Source organism: Sarcophilus harrisii, chromosome 4 (assembly GCF_902635505.1).
Source record: "Sarcophilus harrisii chromosome 4, mSarHar1.11, whole genome shotgun sequence".
NCBI classification, from domain to species: domain Eukaryota; kingdom Metazoa; phylum Chordata; class Mammalia; order Dasyuromorphia; family Dasyuridae; genus Sarcophilus; species Sarcophilus harrisii.
In genome coordinates, this window is record NC_045429.1 from 210149241 (window position 1) to 210176198 (window position 26958).

Below are 26958 nucleotides of genomic sequence, written 5' to 3' on the forward strand. Positions count from 1 at the left end.
CAGTGAATTTTGAATCTTGATCCTATCATCTGTCATATTAGCTATCCCTCCCTTCTGTGTTATAAGCTAATTAAAATATATATGTCTTCAATGATTTCATGAAAAGCCATTGTTATAAATGTTATATTAGGTGTGGCATAGCATAAATCTTGTAGCCACTAGTCACCATGTTCCGGTGGGCCAGCACATTTTTTAAGTCACATAGAATATGGTTATTTTACCCAGTTACAAATATATTGTACTGCTTTTTTCCAGTCCACATTTTTTTTTCCATTTTTTCAACTCATTTCCATCCCATACTTCTATTTCCTTTACGTGTATACCATTACGTATTTGTCAGTTATGTTAAGTTCAGAGACTTCCTTGGATTTTGTATCAATGTAATTTTTACTAACCTATAAACTTTATCTTCCCAAAACTGAAGTGTACCTTAATGGAACCACTATACCTGATACATTTCCAAATCCATAATGATGTAGTCTATTTAGAAAGAGCTTCACTAATACTGTATATTTTTCTTTGAATCCAAGAATATTCATAGGCTAAATTTGGATTTCCATTGCCCTTTAGATTCTATATCTTTCAACAATTTCATTTTATAGATGAGGTACCAAGGCCTAGAGAGTCACTGTCTTATTTAAAGTCACAGAGATGATCAATCACAGTGGTAGGATTAGAACTAGATCCTCTTATTTCAATGCCAGTATTATTATTATTTTTATTACATAAGACAGAAAAATGAACACTTTCTCATTTTGATAATTTTAATAAAGAGGCACATTAAGTTAGTCAAACTCCATATTCAGATTTTTACTTTCATTGGGACTAGCTCATATAATTCTCCTTCTCTCAAGACCATACTGTCTATCAACAATGAATTTGATTATAATTGAGGTTGGAAGACAATTTATCAATTCTAAGCATACTTATCACATGCTAGGAAAAAGTCCTGTGATGTTCCAGAAATTATGGCCTCAATAAAAATACTCAGTCTTATCTACATTTCACCAAATATGAATGTGGAAATAATACAGAATTATCCAAGAGAGGGACAATTATCCAAGAGAGGGATTTCATAACCAGATTTACAATTTTAAAACACTTGATGTTATGCCATATCATGAATATAATTTGTTAATTCCTTAAAAACAAGAAAGAAAATCTAGGCTTCATTAAATGCTAAATAGTTTTTAAGTCAAATTCATCCTTATGGTCAACCGATACATTCCACTAATTTATATTTGAATGGATTAATTATGAAATAGCTTTTAAAATGTTTTTAATGTGTTCAATTTCAAAGGTTTTTCCCTTTCAATTATATTTTGTAAAGGATTCTAAAATATTGAACTCATTCTGGTTTTCATTTAACAATCTGCCTAAGATGCATGCTGGGCTAAAAAAGTGATCTGATACATTTTGCAATTCATATCAATTAATTTTAAAACTTGAGACAACAGAATATAAATCAAGATATAGTACTGGTTTTTAGACTTAAACACACAAGAAGAGCATTATGGTTATTTGAACAGTCTATTTTCACATGAAAATGATTTTTAAAACATAATGTAATTTTTTTTGGAAAAACTTTTTGCATTAGTCAAGAGTTTTATAATCAAACCAATTCTTTTTGCAGTTAAGGGACATAAGGAACCACAGAATAAATTTGGATGTCATTAATTTGTGGCTTTGCTCTTTTAATAAATAAACTCTGATAGTTATGTGATTTTGGGGGCAGTACTCTTTAACTATCTGAAATTGGATTAAAGCTACCCATCCAAAAAGGGAAAAATTGCTTTATAAACTTTAAATGCATAAAGCAAATCATGTCTATGTAAATGTAAATTGCTAATTTTTTTTAGCATTATATATACTTTTCTAGTCACAGTGTTGTGTTCGTGGTGGAAGTGGTGGTGATGGTGCAGTGCCAGTAGTAGTAGTAGTAGTAGTAGTAGTAGTAGTAGTATGTATTAGTAAGAGGAGAAAGAGAAGGAATATCTTTTTACAGAGTTCAAATAGAAATACTAGGAGAATGAACTATTATTTTTTTAATGTTTAATGTTCCACAGATAAACAAAGGCAGGCAAAGTTGACTAATTTTTGTCATTGAATAAGAATATTGAGACATTAGATCACCTTTCTCTGTATTCCTTGAAAATGTCATAAAATAACTATAATGAAGCATGATATGTAACACATCTTTTTCTATATCATTTTAATTCCTTCCATTATATTTCAATATTTTCAAAGCTTTTCAATCCATATATTTAGAAATTATGGATTTTAATTGCAGAAAAAAATATAGTTCTCACAATGTAAAGTTGTTGTAAAACAAAAGCAAAACAAAACAAACTTTCCCCCCATCAATATGAACATTTTCATTAATATTTAATTGCTGAAAATAATTTCACAATCATTACAAACAAAATCAAGAAATGGAGATTTATTGGCAACTTCAATCTGAAAATGAGTATAAAAATAAAATACAATATGAAATAAGAAACAATGAATAAAATTTAGCCATTTGAAAAAAGAATAAAATGATTAGGACTGAAAAGAAAATTATTACCTTGATAGTGGACATGTAAGGTTAAGACAATTATTCAATGAGATATAAGAAACATTAGAACAAAGTAAAAAAATGAAACTAAATTATCATAATTGAGATATCTACAAATTTTAAAATGTGACTTAGAAAACAGGATGGAGTGAAAGAATTAAATAATACAATACTACATGAAAATCTCGAGGAAACAAGAACTTTATATATGATAATACAAGAAATAACAACAATAAAATGTTCTGGAATATTAGAATGAGAGAGAAAAATAACAGTACAATGTTCATAATATCTTCCCAAAGCAACCCAGAATTAATCAGACTAAGAAATATCAGAACACTACACTCAACATCTCATAACATTATGCTGTAGTTACTCTAAAGAAATGAGAGACTTGGAATACATTATACTAAAAAGCAATAGGAAAACTTCTAAAATGAAGGATAACATATTGTATTAGACTTAATATAATGTTTCAGGAAAACACACTACCCTATTATAGAACAAATTACTTGAAAACATCTCTGCTCAGGAAACCTGAGTTGGGTAAATTTTTTTTTAAAAAAAGCACAAGACAAAATAAAAACATTAAAAGGTAAATTAATTTATGAAAACAAAGTATGTAAGCAATGATCAGATACTTAAAACTAAAAGAAAGAAGAGATTATTATTCTTTTTGTAATCTGTCTTTAACAAGAAAATGAAGAAGCAAAAAGAGTGAGATAATAGATTTGATTTTTACTGTTCTGTTTGTGCTGAATGAACACATGCAGGGAAGAAATGGGAGAAAGAGTATGATTTAGTATTGTTTTTAATTGTAGCATTAGGAGAAGAAAAAAAAAATATGAATAGGAGGAGATAGAGAAAGAAATAATGTCCTGAACCTCAATCATATTTTCATCTATGAAAAGATAGAAAACAAACATACACAAAAAGCTTATTATTTGTAGTGCCAAACAAATAAGAATATAGATGGTTATAGAGAGAAAGAAGAGGAAGATTTAAGAGAGAAAGCAGTTTGGGTATGTAATTGATATTCCTAAGCAAAATAAGAATCAATTATAAAGGACTGGATATAAAAGAGTTTAGTAAAAGAGAAATATGAAAGTTTAAGGCAGTGACCTAAGTCTATCGTAGGTAAAGGCAAGCAGAACAAAAAGTTGGTCAGATTATTTTATAAATTACTAGTTTGTATGCTGTGTCTTCCCTTCCTTCATCTTTTCCATTGTAAAGAGAGGGATCAAGAGGAAAGGGAAAAAAACTTTAAAATAAAGTAGATATAAAAGCATCAAATAATTATAACCATGATTGTGAATGATATAAATTCCGCCCCCAAATAGAAGAAGATAAATTTAACAGAAAGTAAAAATCCAACAACATATTTTTTTATGAGAAAAAATGCTTGGGAAAAAAAAGAAGTAAATAGAAATAAAATGAGGTGACAGTGCAAAAATGTATTGTGCCTAAGGTGAAAACAACTATTTTTATACTACCAACAAGCCTGTATTGCCCAAGCAGAGTGGGTGTGGCCAAGTCCTGTTTGCATGCAGGGGTTCTGGCTTTCATTATTTGCTTTCTATAGTTGTATTAGAGGTCTCACAGCTAGTCTACTGATCCACTGGCATCTGAACCAGGATAGACTAGCAAACAAAGCTATATTTTAGCTACAAGCCTCCCAATAGATTACCCCAACACAGGAAAGCCTTCCTGCTCTGGGTCTCCCTGCACTGCATTTCATTGCAATGCACCTGTGCTAGGCTTCCAATTGCCACCCACCCACAATCCCCACACCCCAATTGAGACAGACCTTTCCCAAAGTTCTTTCAAAATATCTTTTGTTGGAAATTTGTTGCTTCAAATATTTGTGGGTTCTGTCTCTCCAAAATCCATTTAGAGGCTTGATTTGGTGTAACCAGAAGCCCAGAAAAGAACAAAGGCCACCATCCTGGCAACCTTTATCTCCTTTATATAGGTTGGAAATGAGACTTTTATCAGAAACAGTGAATGTAAACATTGTTTGCCAGGTATCTTGTTTTGTTGATTTTGTGCAAACCCTTTTTAATTTAATGTAAGTCAAATTGCCCATTTTGCCTTTCATAATGTTCTCTAGTTCTTTTTTGGTCATAAATTCCTCCATTTACCAATGCTCTGATAGAATAGTTATTCGTTGTTCACCTAATTTCCTTATATCACCATTTACGCACAAATCATGTACCCATTTTTATCTTATTTTGGATGGGATGTAAGATCTAGGTCTATGCTGAGTGTGTGCTATGTTATTTTCCAGTTTTCCCAGCAAATTTTGTCAAATATTGAGTTCTTATCTCTGAAGCTAGGGGGCTTTATCAAATACTAGATTATCATAGGCTTCAAATTACTATGTCCTGTGTACCTAATCTATTAAACTAATCCACCACTCTATTTTTTTAGCCAGTACCAAATAGTTTTGATGACTGCTATTTTATAATATAGTTTTAGTAATGATACTGCTAGGCCACCATCCTTTGTATTTTTATTAATTTATTAATAATTTTTACACATATATGTGTATATATATATATATATATATATATACACACACACACACAATTTATTAATTCCCTTGATATTCTTAACCTTTTGTTCTTCCAAATAAATTTTGTTATTATTTTTCTAGTTCTACAAAACAATTATTTGGCAGTTTGATTTATATGTCACTGAACAAGCAGACCGATTTAGGCAGGATTGTCATTCTTATTATATTATCAAGGCCTAGCTGTAACTAATTGATACTTTTCCAATTTAATAGGACTTTCTTTTTTGTGTGAGAAGTGTTTTGTAATTGTGATGATATAGTTCCTGGGTTTGTCTTGGCAGGTAGACCCTTACATATTATAGTGTGTCAATAATTATTTAAAATGAAAATTTTCTATTTATCTCTTGTTGCATGGCTTTTTCAACAGTATATAGAAATGCTGATGATTTGTGTGGGTTTATTTTATATCCTGTAACTTTGCTAAAGGTATTAATTGTTTCTATTAGTTTTTTGGATGATTTTCTAGGATTCCATAAGCATATCATCATATTATCTACAAAGAATGATAGTTTTATTTCTTCATTGCATATTCTAATTACTTTAAATTCATTTTGTTTTTTTAATTGCATTTCTAGTACAATGTTGACTAACAATGGAAATAATGGGTATCCTTGTTTCACACCTGATCTTATTGAGAATGTATCCAATTTTTCTCTCTTCCAAATAATGTCTGTTGTTTGTTTTAAATAGATACTGCTTATTATTATAAGAAAAGTTCCCTTTATTTCTATGCTCTCTAGTGTTTTTAATAGGAACATTCTGTATTTTGTCAAAAAATGTTTCTGCATCTATTGAAATTATTATATTATTTATATTGGTTTTGTTATTGATAAGGTCAAATATGGTAATAGTTTTTTTTCTGATATTGAACCACCCATGCATTCTTGGTATAAGTCCCACTTGGTCATAGTATATTATCCTGTTGATAAATTGCTGTAACTCTTTGCTAATATTCAATCTAAAAGCTTTGCATCAGTATTTATTAGAGAGATGGCTGTGTAATTTTCTTGTTCTATTTTGATTCTTCCTGATTTAGATATCAGATGTATATTCGTGTCATAGAAAGAATTTAGCAAAACTCATTATTTAACTATTTTTCTAAATAGTTTACATAGTATTGTAATTAATTGTTCTTTAAATGTTTGGTAGAATTCATTTGTGAAAGCAGCAGTTATCAAAACCATTTGGTACTAGGTAAGAAATAGAATAGTCGATCAGTGGAAAAGATTAAATTCACAGGACAAAACAGTCAATGACTATAGTAATCTAGTATTTAATAAATCCCAAAACTCCAGCTTTTGTAATAAAAGCTCACTATTTTAAAAAAATAAAACTGCTGGGAAAAAAGGGAAAGTAGTATGGCATAAACTATGCATTGATCCACACCTAACACTGTGTACCAAGATAAGGTTGAAATGAGTTCATGATTTAGACATAAAGATGATATTTATAAGCAAATTAAAAGAACAAAGGATAGTTTACGTCTTTTATCTGTAGAGAAAGAGGGACTTTGTGGCCACAGAAGAACTGAAATTCATTATTGAACAAAAAATAGATAATTTTGATTATATAAGTTAAAAAATTTATACAAACAAAACTAATGCAGACAAGATTAGAAGGGAAGCAACAAACTGGAGAAATATGTTTATATTCAAAGGATCTAATAAAGGTTTCATTTTTTGAACACATAGAGAACTGACTCAAATTTATAAGAATTCAAGCCATTCTCTAGTTAATAAATAGTCAAAGGAGATAGACAATTTTCAGATGAAGAAATTGAAACCATTACTACTTATATGAAAATGTGCTCTAAATCAATATTGCTCAAAGAAATGCTAATTAAGACAATTCTGAGATACCATTCTCTCAGACTGGTAAAATGACAGGAAAAGATAATGATGAATGTTAGAGAGAATATGGGAAAAATGGGACACTAATACTCCATTGTGGAGAGCAATTTGGAACTATGCTTAAAGAGCTCATATGGGTCTTTCTGTATCAAATTAATTTTTTTGCAAACAGCATATTGTAGGATTCTACTTATTAATCCACTCTGCTATTTGCTTCTATTTTATGGAAGAGTTCATCCATTTACATTCACACTTATAATTGTTAGCTCTGTGTTTTCCTTCATCCTATTTTCTCCTATATACTTTTGTTCTCCTTTTTCACCCTGTCATTAGTAGTGTTTTTTTTTTTTTTAAGACGTATTCCATCCACTATCTCCTTATCTCCTCTACCTGCTTCTCCTACCTTTTTTCCCTAGTATTTCTGGCCTTACTTTTTTCTGGTTCCTCCCTTTTCTTTCTTCTTTCTCATTCTGCTTCTTCATAAGGCTAGAGAAATTTCTGTACTCAACTGAAAGATTAAGTTTTTCCTTTTTTGATCCAGAAGTGATGAGATCAATTTTCAAACAATGCTAATTCCCCTCCTTTTTTCCTTTTTATTGTATTGTCTTAATTTGTCCCATTATGCCTTCCCTTACCTCTTTTTTCCATTACTGATCTTTTCCTGCCCCTTAATGTCATTTTCTTTGATATCACCACTTCAGAGTCCATTCATAATCACACCTTCCATCCATGTCATGCCCTCCTCTATCAACTCCAGTACAGATACAATTTTCAAGACTTTCAGCTATAATTTCCCCATCTAAGTATGTTCCCCTATTTATCTTTCCATGTTTCTTTTGAGTCTTGTGTTTTAAGATTATGTTTATATTTATTTCTTTTTTCCAAAAGAAATGGTTGAAAGTCTCTTACTTTATTGAAGAAGCATTGCCTTCCTTGAACGATGATGCTGAATCTCACTGGGTAGTTATTTTTTGGTTGTAACTTCTGGAATATGGTCTTCCAATTCTTGTGATATTTTGTTGTATAAGCTGCCAGATGCTGCATAATCCTGACTGTTGTTCCTTGACATTTGAATTGTTTTTTTTTTTTTTTTTTTTTTTTCTGGAAGGTTGCAATATTAATATCTTGAGATTGTTGTTTTGGAGTTATGAAACAATGTTCTTTGAGGTTTGCCTTGTGGGGTCTTTTTCTAATGGTGATCAATGGATTGTTTCAATAACTATTTTCCTCTCCATTTCTAGAATCAAATTTTCCTTGATTTTCCCTTGAAGAATTTTATCCAGGTTCATTTTGTTGATCATGAAGTTCAGGTGTATAATAATTTTTTTGTCTCTTCTGGATCCATTTTCCAAGCTGGCTGTTTTCCCCAACAGTTAGTGTACATTTTCTTCTATTTTTCACTCTTTTTAGTTTGTTTGACTGATTATTGATGTCTCATAGAGTCATTAGCTTCCATTTGCCCTATTCTTGTTTTTAATGTATAATTTTCTAAAGTTAGCTTTTGTATATCTTTTTTTTACTTCTAAAGGTGTTGTTTTCTTTAGTGGATGTTTTTTTTTCATTTGGCCAATTGCATTTTTAAAAGATTTGTCTTCCTTTTCCAAGTTGTTGATTCTCTCTTGCTTGCCTCTGTACTTCTTTTCTCGTTTTTTTCTACCTCTCTTATTTATCTTTTAGAAACTTTTATGAGCATTTTCCAAGAAGCCTCTTTGGACATGAGAACAATTAACATCATTCTTTGAGGTTTACTCTGTGAACATTTTTCCTTCTTTGAGTTGGTGTTTTGTTCTTCTCTGTCACCATAGTGTCTTTCCATGCTCAAGATTCTTTTCTGTTTCATGCTCATTTTCTTTCCTTTTGTTTTGGTATTTCCTCTTTTTTTTCTTTTAAACCTTTTACTGTTGAGCTCTGCTTCTGGTGTAAAAGGGGCACTGTCCCAAGCTTCCTTCACAGTTCCAAACCTTGACTTTGAGCACAAGGGCCCCTTGTGTTTTCAAGGGGTAGATTTATCTCCTTTTTCCAGGAAACAACCTGGTTTCCCAGAATTTGACTTTTGAGCTGGAATTGAAAACTTCCCCATTTGTCTGCTCCTCTACTGAGCCAGGAGTGAGGCTCTTGGTTGCTGATCTGGTGTGATTAAGATCCTCTCACTGGCTTTCCCAGATGCCATCTGAGAAGAGCTGAAGCTCTTCTTAGCTACCTCGAAAGTCCTCTTTGCATATATTTTGAAAATAAAAAAGCTATTATAAAAATATATTAATTTATAAAACCTCCTGAAGATTATTAGGACATACTGATTTTTATATTCTAGATTACTCAAAAATAAAATGAAAATAATCAACAGATACAAAAATGAAAAGACGTAATACTGACTGCATATATGTAAACATATATAAATAAAATGGATAATAATATATACAAAAAATAAAATCATTAGCAAGTATTATAAATAATGGAAATAAGCTTGAAGCTTTCCAAATAAAATCTGAAACAAGGATGCTCATTATCATCAAGATTACCCAATATTGCACTAAAAATATTAGCTTTAGGAATAAGATGAGAAAAGTATATTGAAGAAAATAGAACAGGCAATGAGGAAACAAACTTATCAGTCTTTGAAAGAAACATAATCATGTATCTAGATTATCCTACAGAATCAACTAAAAAGTTGCTTGAAAGCATAAATGACTTTAACAAATTGGCAAGATATAAAATCACAATTCTACCAATGTTACCTTAATTGTTCATGAACATACCAATCAAAATAAACAAAATTATGTAAGTAGAAAAAAAATTGTAACAACATTAATTTAAAAGAACAAAAGGTTAAAAAATATAAAGGGAGTCAATCCCTATATTTTTTGCCCACCTGCATTTTTCATTTCCTTCATAGGCTAATTGTATAATATTTCAGAGTCCGATTCTTTTTGTACAGCAAAATAGCAGTTTGGACATGTATACTTATTTTGTATTTAATTTATACTTTAACATATTTAATATGTATTAGTCATTCTGCCATCTGGGGAGGGGATGGGGGAAAAGAGGGGAAAAATTGGAACAAAAGGTTTGGCAACTGTCAATGCTGTAAAATTACCCATGCATATAACTTGTAAATAACAATCTATTAAAATTTTAAAATATATATAAAGGGAATATAAAAAATAACAACTACAGAAAGTGGCCCAGCAAACCAAATCTAAAACTATATTATAAAGCAGCAATCATCTAAACTATCTTATTCAGATTAAGAAATAGAGTATTGAATCCATAGAATAGGCTAAGTTCACAAAATCCAACAATAAATGATGATAGTAACCTAATGTTTACTAAACCCATTTCTAAAATAAGAATTCACTCTTCATTAAAATCTGCTGGGAAAACCAGAAGATAGTAAGGCAGAAACTAGACATATACCAACATCTCAAGCTGCATACAATATAAAGTAAAAAATAACTACATGATTTAGACAAAAGTAGTGTCACCATAAACAAATTAGGAGAGCAAAAATATTTTACCCATCAGAGTTATAGAGAATAATTTCGGACAAAACAGAAGAAATGGATGAGTATGATATTCAAAATGGATAATTTTGATTGCATTAAAAAAGACTTTTGAACAACCAAAATAAATGCAACGAAGATTAGCAGTAAAGCTGGCAAATGATTTTTATAATCTGAAAGCTGGTAAATTGTTTCTGAAAAAGGCTTATTTCTCAAATATATAAAAAAATTGAACCAAATTTATAAAAATCATAAGTCAACCCTCAATTGATAAATGATTAAAGGCTATGAACTGGCAAGTTTTCAGATGAAGAAATCAAAGCTATTTCTAGTCATAGAAAAATTCTAAATAACTATTAAATAGGTAAATGCAAATTAAAACAACTCTGAGGTATCCCTTCACACTTATCAGATTGGCTAATATGAAAAAAAATGAAAATGATAAATGTTAGAGAAGATGTGGGAAAATTGGGAACATAAGGCTTGCTGATGAAGTTGTGAACTCATCCAACCCTTCTGAATAACAATTTAGAACTATGTCAAAAGGTGTACCAAAAATTGTTTATCTTTTGATCCAGCAATGCCTTTGCTAAGTTTGTATCCTAAAGAGATCATAAAAAGGGGGAAAGGACCTACATGTACAAAAGTATTTATAGCAGCTCTTTTTGTGATGGAAAGGACTGGAAATTAATGGAATGCCTTTCAAGTGAGGAATAGCTAAACAGGATGTTATACATGAATATGTATGCTATAAGAAATGATGAGCAGACCGATTCTGGAAAAAACTTGAAAAGAATTATGTGAAGATGAGAACATGGTACACAGTTACAGCAGCACTGTGTGTTGATCAACTATGATAGACTTAACTCTTCTCAATTTTGAAGAGTCCAAGGCAATTTCAAAAGACTTGATGTAAAATTCTATCCACATCTAGAAAAAGAACTATGGAGGCTGAATGCAGATCAGAGTATGTACTGTTTTCCCTTTTTTCGTTTTTTTTTTCTTTCTCTTTTTTTTCCTTTTGTTTTGATTCTTCATTTGCAATAAGATCAATGAGGAAATTGTTTTATATAATTGTATGTCTGTATCTGATATCACATTGCTTGATGTTTTGGAGAGGGGGAAGGGAACAAGGATGGAGAAAATTTCAGAATTCAAAATTTTACAAAAATAAATGTTGAAAAATATCTTTACATGAAAATGGAAAACAAAATTAAGTAAAAGATGCAGAGGCATGGGGATGAAGGAAAAAAAGTAACAGAGAGTACAGGCAAGAGATACAAGCAAACCTTGTACTTGTACTTGTATTTGTACTTGTATCTATGAGAAACCAAAGAAAGCTTTGAGAATAAAGTGCTTTGAACTGTAATACATAGATGTCGATGAAAAAGCCATGAAACATATGGCAAGACCAAGTAATTCCGAAACTAATTTATACCTATATGTAAACACTAATATATACCTATATGTATATATATATATATATATATATATATATATATATATATATATGTGTGTGCGTGTGTGTATGTGTGTGTGTGTGTGTGTGTGTGTGTGTGTGTATAGGAACAAAATATATTTTTCCTTAGGTTATTGCTTCAACTGGAATAAGAAAATTTTTTTTCTCAATGTTGTTTTTTATTTTTTCAAATACATGTAAAATAGTTTTCAGTATTCAATTTTGTAAGACATTTTGTTTAAAAAAGATTTCACTCCCTGCCTCTCTTATCTCCTCTTTTCTCAAGATAGCAAGCAATGTACATTAAATATATTCAATCCCTTTAAATATATTTATCATGTTGTGAAAGAAAAATCAGACTGAAAGTTAAAAAAAGAGAACGAAAACAAAACAAACAATAAAAAACAAAGATGAAAATATTATGTTTTGCTCCACAATCAGTCTCCAGAGTTCTCTCTCTGAATGCAGATGGCATTTTCCATTCTAAATCTATTAGAATTGGCTTGAAAGCAATACAAATATTGATGATGATTAAATATATAGTTAGAGATGTTCTGATAATGTACATCTTATTCAACCTGGACCACACATACTTGAGTATTTATTAAGTACACACACACACACACACACACACACACACACATATAAAGTCTCTGCTCTCAAGTAGTATATGTTCCATGAGGCAAAAGGAAGTAGGGATATGGAACTATGGCATGTACATAAATCACTATTTATGAAGACTTAAATGCAGGAAACTAAAGAGATTAGAGAAAGATTCCTATAGTAGACTAAACTGGGACTTAAAAGGAAATAATAATAATAATAAAGCAAAAGAAGGAGAAAGAAGAAGAGAAGGAGGAGGAGGAGCAGGAGGAAAAACTCACAAGTGATGAGAAAAGACATGGCATGGAAATATTTGCAAAGGACTGGAGGTAGTAGATAAAATGAGCACACACATATATATTTAGATTGGCACTCTCTATAAAACTAAATCTGACAATTGCCTAAAGAATTGAGAACTTAAGTGACTTATCCATGATAGCACAGGCAATGTGTTATCTTAAAATCACGTATTGAATCTAATTATTCTATATTGTGATGCCATTTCTCTATAATATCTCTACTGTAATGATTCTTGTGCTATTTAGGCTATCAGCAAAATATATGTTTAGTTAACTAAACAGAACAAATTTGTTTTTCAATTTCAATCATACGCCACCCCTAAAAAATAAAGAACAAAACCCTTGAAAATACATAGAATCATTATGTCACTGAAAATGACTACAAAGACCATGTAGTACAATCTATACCAGAACAATGCATCTTATAAAAGAACATTTTCTTGAAACTCTCCATAAAGAATGAACCCAGTACTTTTACATTTTGTCTATGAAACAGTAATTTAGTATTCTGTATCAATTATTTTATTCTAAAAAAAAAGAAACCAGAAATTTACATTTTTCTAAGTCACCCAGACACTTGAAAGTATGATTTTACAAGTTGGAAAAGAGCAAATACTATGACTTTGATGGTATCCCCATGGTCTTACCTATTGATAGAGGATTCCCATGGTCCTTTTCTAAATTCCCATCAATAGAATTAGCATTTTAAATAGATTATTTAAATACAAAGATTTTTTTTTTTGTTCTAAGAATATGTTTAGCTTTACCTTTTCTGACCTGATATAAGTTTGAACTTCTTTCTTCCTTCTTTATCCTGAAATATATGCTAATGAGTCCCCAGCAATATTTTGTAGATAAATGTGAAAAAGTACTTTGCATAAATGAAGTGGTATATAAATGCAAATTAATAGTGCTAACATATATTATAATTACATATGGGATTCCTCAAAGTGAAGCACTGTTTTAAGTTTGGTTACATTCCCCTGAAGAAGATAAGGATGAAAAGGTTCAAAAAAGGACACAAAAGATGTCTAAAAGTGGAATGAGGTTTACATTCCCTATAATAAGAAAGTGCTGAAGCTAGGATTATTTAGCATGGAAATGTGAAGAGATAGAGTGAACTTAATTGAGTTATTTAAGATTGTGAAGGGTATAGTAAAAATTGATAAGCCCCTTTTTTAAATGCTGTCCCATATTATGAGAAGAAGAGATCACTCAAAACTAATGGAAGGTTAATTTAAAATGAACAAAAGAAAACACTTAATCTTCACATAGTGTAAAGTCAACCTGTGTAATTTAATACCACAGGAGGTCATAGACTTAAATACTATATCTAGAATTAAAAATGGAACTGTACATTTTATGAAAAATGCTATTAAAATGAGGAAAATAAAAATTTATGCCATCTTGACTAAGATAATCATCACTGAAATCAACTATATTGTCCCACATTCTTCACATGGCATCACCCCCATTGAGCAAGGGCAATATAATTTGGCATGAGTGTGGGTGGAACCGTATTCCTGCAGAAGTAGAGCAAATCCTACCAAAATATAATAGAGTCATAAACTTGAATGTCATTTTCCCCCTGACAAATCCACCAGCCTGTTGGAACTAAGAAATCCTTGAATATGTTTCCCAGAAATTGTAAAGGCACAAGAGATCATAGTTTTCATTCTTGCAAAAACAAATAGCAAGAGCAATAGTAAATATATATATATATATATATATATATATATATATATATATATATATATATAAACTCATAAACTTCATGTAAAATTTAGCACCTGGAATGTGCCTCAATCACATCATCTTCCACGTTTGTTTAGGTAATGCTTTGTCTCCTAGAGGGAAATGCTACAGGGCTGGTTCAAGAAAAAATGTGATGGTGTAAGAGAAAAATGCAGTAGATAGAAAGTGGAACATGTAGAGACATTCTGTGACTAGTCTGATTGACCATCCATTTGATGAAAGGGAGGTTCTTTGACTGACTGAAAAAACATTACAAAGGTTAATTCAGCTTCTGCCTGTCTTTGGTTCATTTGATGACAATATTTCTCTTGTTTTCCTTTTTGTCTTTATATCCCAGATCCTAGGATAATTTCTAGCATATAAATGATTAATGCTTAATAAATGATTCTTGATTTTAATTTAATTTTAATCCCTTTCAAGCATAGGTAGAATTAGATTCAAATGTCTTATACTTTAAATTTTTAAGGTATTTTTAATGTTAATTTTCATAATTGATGAAAAAATTGAAAACAATTCAAATATCTTATAAATAATAGGAAATAGTATAAATTTCAAATATTATTCATGTCATTCATTTGGTTTTATTCTTGCATTCATTATCTGCTCCATTTACATATGTCTCTGTATCAGAAATTAGGTATTTATGTAAAACAATGGAGAAAGGGAGAAAGGCATATAAAATTAAAATTTTTGTGATTTCATTAATATTTTTAAGTAAATATATCCATTCTACTAATATTTTAAAATCCCTGGCTTATAAACATCATTTGCTGTTTTGATTGCTTCTCTTAAAAATATGCTTGGAAAAATGTATTCTATCTAAGTATTCTATCACTCAAAGAAAAGGGGATAGTAATCTTGCCATAACAAATGTTTGTTGTGAAAAATCAATAAATAGTACCATTGACTTTTCTGTTGTTCCCAGTAGAGAGATTGACAGCAGAGGGATAAGTCCATATTTATTTGGTTTTCAGCTACTTCATTGGGCAGTCCCCTGATGGTAGAGAATTATAGGCTCTAAGAAAAATCCAATAGATTTGTTTTGTTAAAAGTTTATTTCATTTTAACAGCTTCTAATTAGGTAACTAAGTATGCTGTTTAAATAAGAATTTAGGCAAAATCATCTATTAAGATCTTAACCCACCTACCCATTCAAGAATAAGGCTGAGTGCTAGTCCTAGAGAATTAAAACAATTGTCTGCTGGCTATGATTCAAAAACTCATTTTCCCATTTTTCAGAAAATTCATGACATGAAAAGACCAGCTAAATACTGGGCATTTAACCCAGAGAAAACAATGTGTTGGATGGTGATGATTTATGATAGCTATCTCCAAGTATTTGAAAGGCTGTCATATAAAAGTGAGAATAACTATCATCTTGGACCCAGAGGGGGGAAATAGGAGCGATAGTGGAAGTCTTGGAAGGATATTTATACTTGTTGTAAGGAACCCTTTCTTAACAATAAGAATTGTTCCAAAAAGAAAAAGTCAAATTTAGTGGATAATGAGTTTCTTCTCACTAGAAGTCTTTACACAAAGACAATGAGAGAAAATTTTCAGATATGTTATAAAAAAGATAGTTTTCTAAGTATAGATTTGACTAAGTGGTCTTAGAACTTCCTCCAGTCTCTAAATTTCTATGATTCTATGAAACTAAGCATGAAGAAACCTAGATTGCACCACAAATTAAGCCTTAACTGTGGGAATGTCTGAGAAGGTGCTGTTAGGGTAAACTATAGGGGCAAGTCAAGAGTAGGAGACATGTAGATGTGATAAGAAGATAAAGTACCTATAAATTTAACTACTCAAGTTATTTGTGAGCAAAAGTTATGGTATTTAAAAAATTTATCAAAATTAGAGTTAATTTCAAAATAAAAAGAGTATGGAAATTATTTTTTAAGAACTCTCAGAAGATTTATAATCTTTTAAATATGGAACAAATTAATTTTTATTGCACTTTGATATTTCTAAAGTTTTTGGAGCAGCCCAAACTAAGTTGCTAAACTTTAAGCCTAGATGAGGTTATTAAAGAAATTAAAATATCCAAAAGCAGATATTCATATATTGAAAATAAATGTCATTATCATGAAAAAGCATGAGGCTTTCACACCATATGATTGCTTTTTTTTCCTGTAATAATTTATTGATTATTCATATATATCAACAGAATGTTAGGAATTATACTTAGGTAGAATGGAAATTTTTTCATTAAAAAATTTCTCACCCCAATCCTTTCCCTATTGTTAAGAATATCATTAACTCTAGAGATAGTTGTAAATTATGGACACTAAAGATTATATATTGAATATCCCGTGTTATAATGAAACAATGATTTTTTTTTTACTAAAGATTAATTTAAATTGATAAATTTCAAATGACACATACACAATTTTTCTGGTTAATAGAATATAGTTTTCCATTGTGTTTTCTTTCAATGCTGTTTTTAAAATCACTTTCTGAAACTAAGAAACCATTTTTCCACCTAACCTGGAATTTGGGAGCTTGTAGAATGAAGCTATTGGTGATGTTTACTACTGCATACTGAAATGATAGAGATAAGTTCAAGTGACACATCAATACCAGCTGCTATTTATAATGAGACAGTCACTAGCAATTATAAACCTAATTAAGCAGCAATTGATTGGCCAGATATCCTGGAGCTAAATTCTGCTCTGATATCACTGATTGAGAATTTCTGGATTTTGTAAATGGGACTTTTTAAAAATGCCAGTGCTTTATTTGTTATATTTAGCAGAGTCTAGTTCCAGGTAGCTACTGATAAATCATCCAGTCTGCATCATACAAATTAACAAATTAATCAGAATATACAAATATAGATACTGAGAAAGAAGATGTAACCACCACATATAGCAATTATAGAAAAAATAAGCAGATTTACCTAATACATCTTTTCATGATAATTTTTGACTGCTGAGAGTTCTGGAATTTCTGATTTCAAAAACAGCTGTGTATTCTGGGAAGAGAAAGGGGTTTTGTGGAACTCTATATTACACTTTTATGAATTTTCTGTAGGAATATCACTTGCTTCGTGAAAACCAAACTTTTATTGGGGAAATCTGATATATGCATATATGCATGCTCACACATAAATGCATTTGTGTGTATATATGTATGTATCTATGTATCTATCCATTTAGATATGTAAATATGTAGATATTCCCATTTCACAACATCATTTTAGTCTAAGTATATTTTGTTTTGCTTTGTTTTTTAAAAAATACTATTTGTTATATGAAATATATCTCTTAAAGGAAGAGAAATATTAGAGATAAATATGATGATATAAAACATAGAGTAAAACAATAATAACATATTATTTTTTCAAACTGTAACATCCTCTGTAGGCTATTCTTTCAATTTTCAATTATACTTAGGATTAACATTGTGGCTGCTAATCTGAATATTTAAGGGGTAACCTTTCTTGTACGTCTGTACTCCTAACACTATACATCCTGAACATCTACAAATAGGCTTCCAATTAATATGAATAAAATAGGAGACACATTGAAGACTTTACAAAGAAATTTGCAGAAATGGCAAAGAACATTATATACTTATATAGTAGTTATATATATATGTAAATGAATATTATATAATTTGCTATCATAATTGTATTAAAAGTATGCATTTTAATTTTTTTCTTTTAGCATTGTGGGGGATTCAATTTTCAAAATTGCATAATAATGGGGAGAGTGAATAATGTTGTTTTTTACTACATTTATTTGAAACAGTTCTAGTTTCATTGCCCATGATTCTCCTTATGGATTTATATAGAAGTCTTTTAAAAACTGTATTTCACAAAGTTAACTCTATGCCTATAATTCTCTTGAACTGCATCTCCATAGACAATAATTTGGAGGAGCTTTGGAATTCTTATGGGCCTAATCTGTCCTCATAAGAGAATTCTTTTCCTCTCTAACAACCCTAGCCCAAGCCCAAACACTGGGATTCTAGTGATGTTAAATTTTTATTGAAGCAATTTTAAGACTTGACACTTTGTATGTATCAACACTCAACAATACTCAAACTAGAAAGACACATGCATATGCACACTCTTATCCTACTTCCTTTGAGAACTATCTTTGGATCAACATTATCATTCTTTCAGGAGAGGATGTCCTTTAATCTCATTGTTTCAGTCACTAACCTTGTGATTAAATTCAAATTCTTCTTCACTTCACTACTTTTCTATATCTATTGCTTCACTCTATTAGAATGAAAGTTCTGATGGCAATTATTCTCTAATTATTGTCTTTCATTCCCTAGCTTTGCACAATTATTCTTGTACAATAAGTGTAATATATGTTTTCTTATTCATGATAACATAGTTTTCTTCATATTAATAATCAAAGATTTATTTAAATCTCTTATCTCAGTTCTTAGATCTATGATTTGAACATATTTATGCGATATTTTGTCTAATAGTTATGCTATTCACTATTATTTTTCTTACTCTAAAAATAATATATTTAGTGAATTATTGTATTCTTTACTCTTTTCAGTCAATTTTGTGACTGTATAGCTGTGGTGTATTTGAGAATGCCACTTACAAAATTCTGTATCTTCCCTCATATTTTCAACAATGATTTTCTCAAGATGTATGTGGATTGTTCTCATAAAAGTCTTTACAATGATAAGAAAGTAGGCAAAGAAGTCAGTAATTATTGACATCTTAATGATTGCTCCTTTCAGGAATATTATTTCCCAGTTGTTAAGTATATCTTCTTTGAGTTGACTTAAGAATTGATCCATCATTCTAAAAAAAAAAAAAAAAGTATTACCTGAAGAAAATATCTCAGTTAATTTTGATTCACAAAGCATTTATTAAATACACACTATATACAATGCATTTTTCTGCATATGATGTATATAAAGACAAAATTTAAGTGATTTGTTCTCTAAATAGGCTTACATTCTAATATGAAGAAAAAGGAACAATATTTAAACTGATAAACACAAAGCATGTAGAAAGCAAAGTGTTAAGGAAAACAATTAAAATAACTATAGTAATGAGGAAAAAATGTTTTACAGTTGGTTGCACATAAAATGAAGTGTGAAAGGAGCTGGGAATTTTCAGAGATGAAGGTGAGGAGGGAGAGTATTCCACATAGGGAAGACTGCTTGTGAAAAGGCTCAAAAATTGGAGATGGAGTGATTCAAATGAACAAGTAGGCTACTTTGTCAGGAATGTAAAGTTTGTGATGGGTATAATATGGTGTCTATCTTGAAAGGCAGTCTGGAGTCCTATTAAAGGTTTTGTGATTTACATTTTATTATGAGAGCAATAAGGAATCACTGAATAGTATCAATGCATTATATATAGTATAATTCAATAAGAGTATATGCAATGAATTTTTCAAAAGTTTTGGGTTTGTTTTTGTTTTTCTTAAAAGGAATTAAATATAGAATAGATACACATCTGTTCAACATGTTTTTTACATAGCGTAGAAAAAAAAGTAAAAACACATATATATTAATTTTTGCAAAGAACATACCACACATTATCTCACCTACTCTGCTCAATAGTTCTGTGATAGATACATGGTTATTATTGTCTCTTTAACTAGATGGTGAAAATGATGCTCAAAGATGAAATATTTTGTCCTTTATTGCACAATTAATAAGTGTTATAGACTGGAAACAAATATAGATCATCCTTGCTTAGTATCCAACTTTCTTCCTACCACAAACTGTTTCTATGGAAAATGGAAACTAAGAAATCAATTAAATCACCTTTTCAGGTTTAATCTATCATTACAGATAACTTTAGTCATATAACAGACTTCTAATCATGAATATTTTTAATGGGCTGAGGCTTGAGTTGATGCACTGAGGTCCCAAGCATGTGAGGCTAAATAGTAATTGGACTATACTCTATTAATATACATGCTTGGATAAAGAATGGCCCCAGCCCACTCTCTGTGCAAGTCCTGATGTGTTGTATAGGAAATGATGATTTTGGTGGGTGGAGGCAGAGAGAGAAGAAGAGAGGCTGGGAGAGATTGAGCTTGGGTTCTATTCTGGTAGCAGCTGGTCATGTGGCTGCTGCTCTAGCTAGCTTCTTGACTCAGCTGCACACATTGCTATCGCCGATTCTCTTCCACCTCCAATCTTTCTTCACTGAAAATAAAGATTGACGATTTTCCCCTAAACTGAATTCCTGATTCGGGCTGATTTTTAAAATACACGGTCTTCACATTTGGCACCCAAGCGTGGGAACCAAGAACCCTACTTTCACTGAATAAGTCTCCGGTGACCAGGGACTTGGGTGAGTTTTGTTAATAGACAAACAGGGAACTTATTTTCTTAAAAACTAAACTAGTAATCTTTTTTTGGCTGAAATAGGACAAATGCTAGCTAAAGACTCTCCATCCCCACCCCCAACCCCTTCAACCCCACCCAGGAGTGGCGCTATAGAAAGCATGCTTAAGCTGATAGAAGGACAAGGGCTACTTATAACTTGGGAACAGGTAGCTAGACTTGTGGGTACATTAAACCTCATCTCCCCTTGGTTTGTAGAGAGGAGCAGATCTCTCAAGATAACTGGTGTCTAGTTGGACACTATTTGCCGCATATTACAGTGAAAATGGTCCTCATTCAATTTCCATTGAGGGATTCTATTTATACAATATAATACAGTTAGCACTAAGAAATCCTATCTGTAGAAGTAAGAAAAAAACCACTAGGAGTAGCCAAATGGGGAAGCCTGATATTAAGGAGGAAGACAATGAAGAGATTAATGACCATATCCCCACAGGGCATGGAGACTTAAGTGAGCAAGGGTAGGTGACTTTCCTCCTCAGGAAGCAGCTTCAGCCCCACCTCAGGAGCAGGTGATTGACTCTCCTCCATCAACTCCACCCTCCAGGATGGAGGGAGGAGGGGCAGTGGGGGGGGGGGGCAGTGATAGCACCAGCACCTCCCCCTCAGCATCCAACTACTCCTATGACTAGATTGCAACAGGGATTAATGAAGGCCAAAGAGAAAGGCATAGATGTAGCAGAACTCCAAACCCACATTTTTCCCATAATACAACAGTTTAATTCCTCAGGTCAAGAAAGTCGAAGATACGCTCCTTTTAACATAGAAATCCTCAAAGGCCTGAAAAGGCTTCCAGTCTTTATGGGGCTACATCAGCTTATGTTAAGATGCTATTGCAGAATTTGGCTTTTGAAATCTTGACCCCTAATGACTGGAAATCTATAGCAAGGGTATGCCTAAAACCTGAACAAAACTATTTGTGGCTTTCTGAATATATTGAGCTCTATAGGATACAAGCCCAACAAAATAGTCAAAATGCAGTTCATGCTGCAATCACCTATGACCTACTAACAGGTGTAGGTCCCTATGCAGACGTCACAGTACAGATTAATTATTCCATAGCAGCATATGAGCAAATTGCTGCTAATGCTATCAAAGCGTGGGCTTTGATTCACAATAAAAATGACAAAGTGAGGCCTTCACAAAAATAACACAAGAGCCAAATGAACCCTTTGCTGACTTTGTGGGACGTTTACAGACTGATATCACAAGAACTAATGGGGAAAATGCATCAACAGATGTTTTTAATAAGGCAACTTGCTAAGGAAAAAGCTAATGAGGTCTGCAGAAGAATTATATTAGGACTGAGCAAGGATGCTCCTTTAGAGGAGTTCATAAGACGCTGTGCCACAGTGGGCACAAATGCCTTTTATAACCAGGCTATGATGCAGACTTCCCAAGATCCATCATGGGAAGTTAGGGTCCCTTCTGGCAAGGGACTTCCAGAGAGACTCGTCAATGCTTTCAGTGTGGTAAAGTAGGGCATCTGAAAGCTCAATGTTGGTATAGAGGCAGAGTGAGAAAACAGGGTGGAGAACAAGACCCAGTACCCCATGTCCAAAATGCAACAGAGGTTTCCATTGGGCCTCAGAATGTAGACAGGTTCAGGGAAATGGGATGAAGGGCCCAGCCCCAGGGCCCCAGGCAAAAAACACTTGGGGCATGATGGCAGCCAATGGTGCACCCAGAAAGTGCCTAGAAGTCCAATACCCCAATATGATCAATCAGCCAGGAAGCCATATGATGGGAAAAAGGGATTACGCAATCAATTGGCCAGGAAGCAACCTAATGGGAGAAAGGGATTACAATTAGGGAGAATAGAGTTGTATGCAGCTGAGCCAAGAAGCTAGCTCGACCAGAAGCCATGAGACCAGCACCACCAGAGTAGAACCCAGGCCCAATCTCTCCCAGCCTCTCTTCCTGTCTCTCTGCCTCCACCCACCAAAATCATCATTTCCTATACAACACATCAGGACTTGCATAGAGAGTGGGCGGGGGCCATTCTTTATCCAAGCATGTATATTAATAGAGTATAGTCCAATTACTATTTAGCCTCACGTGCTTGGGACCTCAGTGCATCAACTCAAGCCTCAGCCCATTACAAATATTTTTTTCAGAATTTATAGCAATGACTGCACCAAATTGTATTTTTATACAGTGCCTGGTACATAGCTTAATAAATGTTTATTGACTGACTGATTATACAAGATTCCATCTTTAACAAAAATCCCAAATTTCACACTGGAGAAAGTAAAGTGAATTATTTGCATACCTATAACTGCAATTGGAACTTTTCACTCAATAGCTGTTGTTGTTGAATTAGATAAAGCAATGTGGGAAGTCAAAATGATGGGAAGGATATTTTACTTACTATCAGCAAATTACACCCCATCTAAATGAATATTAGTTATATAAATGACCATGATGAGTAAATAGTAAATCTCTCTATTAAAGTAAACATTAAAATAAAGTAATCAAGTTAGAATAGGCAAAAAGAATATATGAGTCAAAGATATGTGCAGAGAAAGAATTAATTAAGATGGAGAGGTATTTGAGTTTTCAAAGATGAAGAATCAAGGAGTACAATGATATCTGAAGCTCCACGTACCTGTGGCTCCAAGGAAACTTGTTATTTTCCCTTCACACAAGTCCTTATATATTTGGTTTTTTTTTGAGAAGTATCTTACATCAGCTTCCTGGAATTCAAAAAAAAATTCTTCTCTCTTTAGCAGCACCTCGATGTTGAAGATTCAATGTTTTCAAATAAAAGTCATGCATTACAGGACTGACTCTCAGGAAAATAGTCTCAGGCTCAAGTGAAAGTGATACACATAAAGCACATAACATACATAATAGTACATATAAAATGTGTGAAGAGCATGATGATTGCTTTAAACAAGATTTTAATTCAGTGGAATTCATAAAACAATGGTTATCTAGTTTAGCATGATGATTAATAGTTCTCTAGTTCAGTACATATATTTAGTGCTTAAAATAGTTCTATAACATTGACACCTATGATGATGTAATTATAATAGAGTATATAAGAGCCAACAAGGACTATATGAGAGACATTCACTCCATCTCCCACCAGTGTGGTGGCTGACCTATCCTTCATTTCTCCACTGAGACCAAGGACACTCTGAAGGACCTCTACAAAGCTAGCCTGGGCCCCCGGCAAGGAGACAGACTGTGAAGGAGACAATAAATAATTTGGACTTTATCACTTGGCTATTCTTGTGGTGATTACTCAGCTGAAATGAATGCTGGTCCAAAGACCGCCAGAAAACTAACAAGAACATTACATATTGGCGCCTAACATGGGGCTAAACATTTACACTCAGCAGTCCAGACTGACATAATAGTTCAGTGGAAAAGTCTCCCATTCTGAGTTCTGTGAAAAAGTGTCCGTGACTGAGAAATTAGGATGAGTACAAAAATAGACAAGCAGAAAACTTTGTTAAGGGCTAAACTAGTGTTTCAGCTGAAATGGGACAAATGTTTAGAAAGGAGCCTTCTCTACTCCAAGAAAAGTCTGTAGAAAGCATAGTTAGGCTAATAAAAAACCAAGGTTAGATTGTAACTTGGAAGGAGAGCATTGAACTCTTCAAAACATTAAAATATACATCTCCTTGGTTCTCTAAGGAAGAAAAATTAGAGCCAGACAGTGGAAATTATAGAAGAGCAATTAATTGAATATTAAAATGATAATGGTCCTAATTCAATTCTTAAAGAAACATTCTATACATATAACTTAATACAACTGGCTTTAAGGAATTACATAAGTATTAGAATAAGGAAAAAAAGAAGAGCAGGAGGAAGAGGGTACTGATAAAATAGTTGAAAAGCATGAAGAATTGTACAAAAAAGAGTTAAGTAGAGTCCTGATGAAATTAAGGAATATGGTACTTCACAGGAGAAGCCATTAGGGCATTCCCCATCCCATGACCTACCCCTTTCAATTAACCCTTCATGAGTGGAGGGAGAAGGAGGAGGGGGAGGGGCAGTGGCACCATCTGTACCATCCACCTTGGAGCTTTATCCATCCTCTCTGACAAGATTGCAAAAGGCACCAGTTAAAGCTAAAAAAGAAGGAGAGGATATATCTCATTTAACAATAAAAGCATACCCTGTTATTCAAGAATTTGGCTCTTCAGGTCAAGAAAGGAGAAGATACATTCCCTTTGATCTGGATATTATCAAAGATGAAAAAGGGTTGCACTCTTTATGGGGCTACATCTTCTTATCTTAAGATACTATTACAGAATTTGACTTATGAAATTTTAATCCCTAGTGATTGGAAATCTATAGCAAGGGCATGTTTAGAACCTGGACAAAACTTGTTGTGGCTTTGAGTATAATGAACTATTTAGAATACAAGAACAATGAAATAGGCAAAGTAGAGTTAAAATACCAGTCACCTTTGATCAACTACAAGGTAAAGGTCAGTGTGCAGACACTTTAGCACAGATAAATTACTGTTTGATAGCTGCTGCTAAAAAGCATAGGGCACTCTCCCAGGAAAACAAGATAGAGGGGGAAAGCTTCAAGAAAATAGAGCAAAGTCCAAATAAACATTTTTCCTGATTTTGTGGGATGTCTGCAGACAGCTGTCATACAAACTATTGGTAAAAATGCAGCAACAGCAAGGCTAAATCAGCTTGCTAGAGAAAATACTAATGAGGTTTGTAAAAGAATTATACTAGGACTATACAAGGATGCTCCTTTAGAGGACATCATAAGACACTGTGCCATAGTGGTCACATATACCTTTTATACCCAGGTTATGATGCAGAACATGGGAAAACAGGGTCCCTCTTGGCAAGGAACTCCCAGAGAGACTTGAAAATGCTTTCAATGTGGTAAAATAGGGCATCTGAAAGCTCAATGTAAGCATAGAAATAGAGAGGACAGGGTTGGAGAACAAGACCCAAACCCCATGTCCAAAATGCAACAAAGGCTTCCATAGGACTTCAGAATGAAGATTGAAGCAGGGAAATGAGAGGCAGGGCCCAGCTCCAAGACCCCAGGCCAAAAAAAAAAAAAGTGGGGCATGATGGAAACCATGGTTACACCCAAAGAGTCTTTACAAGTTCAAGATTCAGGCATGATCAATCAGCCAAAAAGCAATCTGATGAAACAAAGGGATTATATGATCAATCATCAGGGAAGCCATCAGATGGGAGAAAGGGATTACAACTGGGGAGAATACAGGTTTTTTAACCCAACAGAAGAACAATGTCCAGTGTGAGCAGCTCCACATCTTTAGATAATCCCCAGGTGATGTGGAGTGATCCAGAAAGTCATGAATGGAAAGGACCAGATAGGTTAACTGCTTGGGGGAGAGGGTTTTATTGTATCTCTATAGATTGAGGAGGAATTGGATGGGTTCCAACAAGTTGTATTCATCTTGTCCATCTGAGAGAGACAGAAAAAGGAGACAAAACCTTGGAACAAAGAAAAAGACCTGAGAAACGTTTGAAACTGAAAGAGCATGGCTAATAATGAGACTGTTACAGAACTTTAAAACCCACAGGAATCATTGGATTACCTGAGATGAAAAATTATTAATAAGACTGTTGCAGAACTTCAAAACCAGCAGGAATCATTCATTGGATTCCCTGAGACATGATAAGACTGATACAGGACTTAAAAATCTACAGGAATCATTGGATTCCCCAACACATGAAGTAATGGATAACGATTGGTTTTGGACTATCTCTAGGACTTATGGACATATATAATTCCTCATGTTAATTCATGTTGTTTGTTTCATCACTACTAGTCTGTGTAATTATGTGGTTGTCTAATACCTCCCATGTTGATAGATTTATGTATACCTGTTTCAAGTGAGACACCTCAGAAACCTGCTAATCTGGTCTGACTCCCCATTTTCATTTGATGTTTTTATCTCCCTGAGATGTCAGGGAGGGCTTGATCACCTCCTTTTATGTTATTTTTCATCCCCTTTCCTGAGAAGTCAGGGAGGGCATGACCCATGTTCTAAAACAAAAGAAA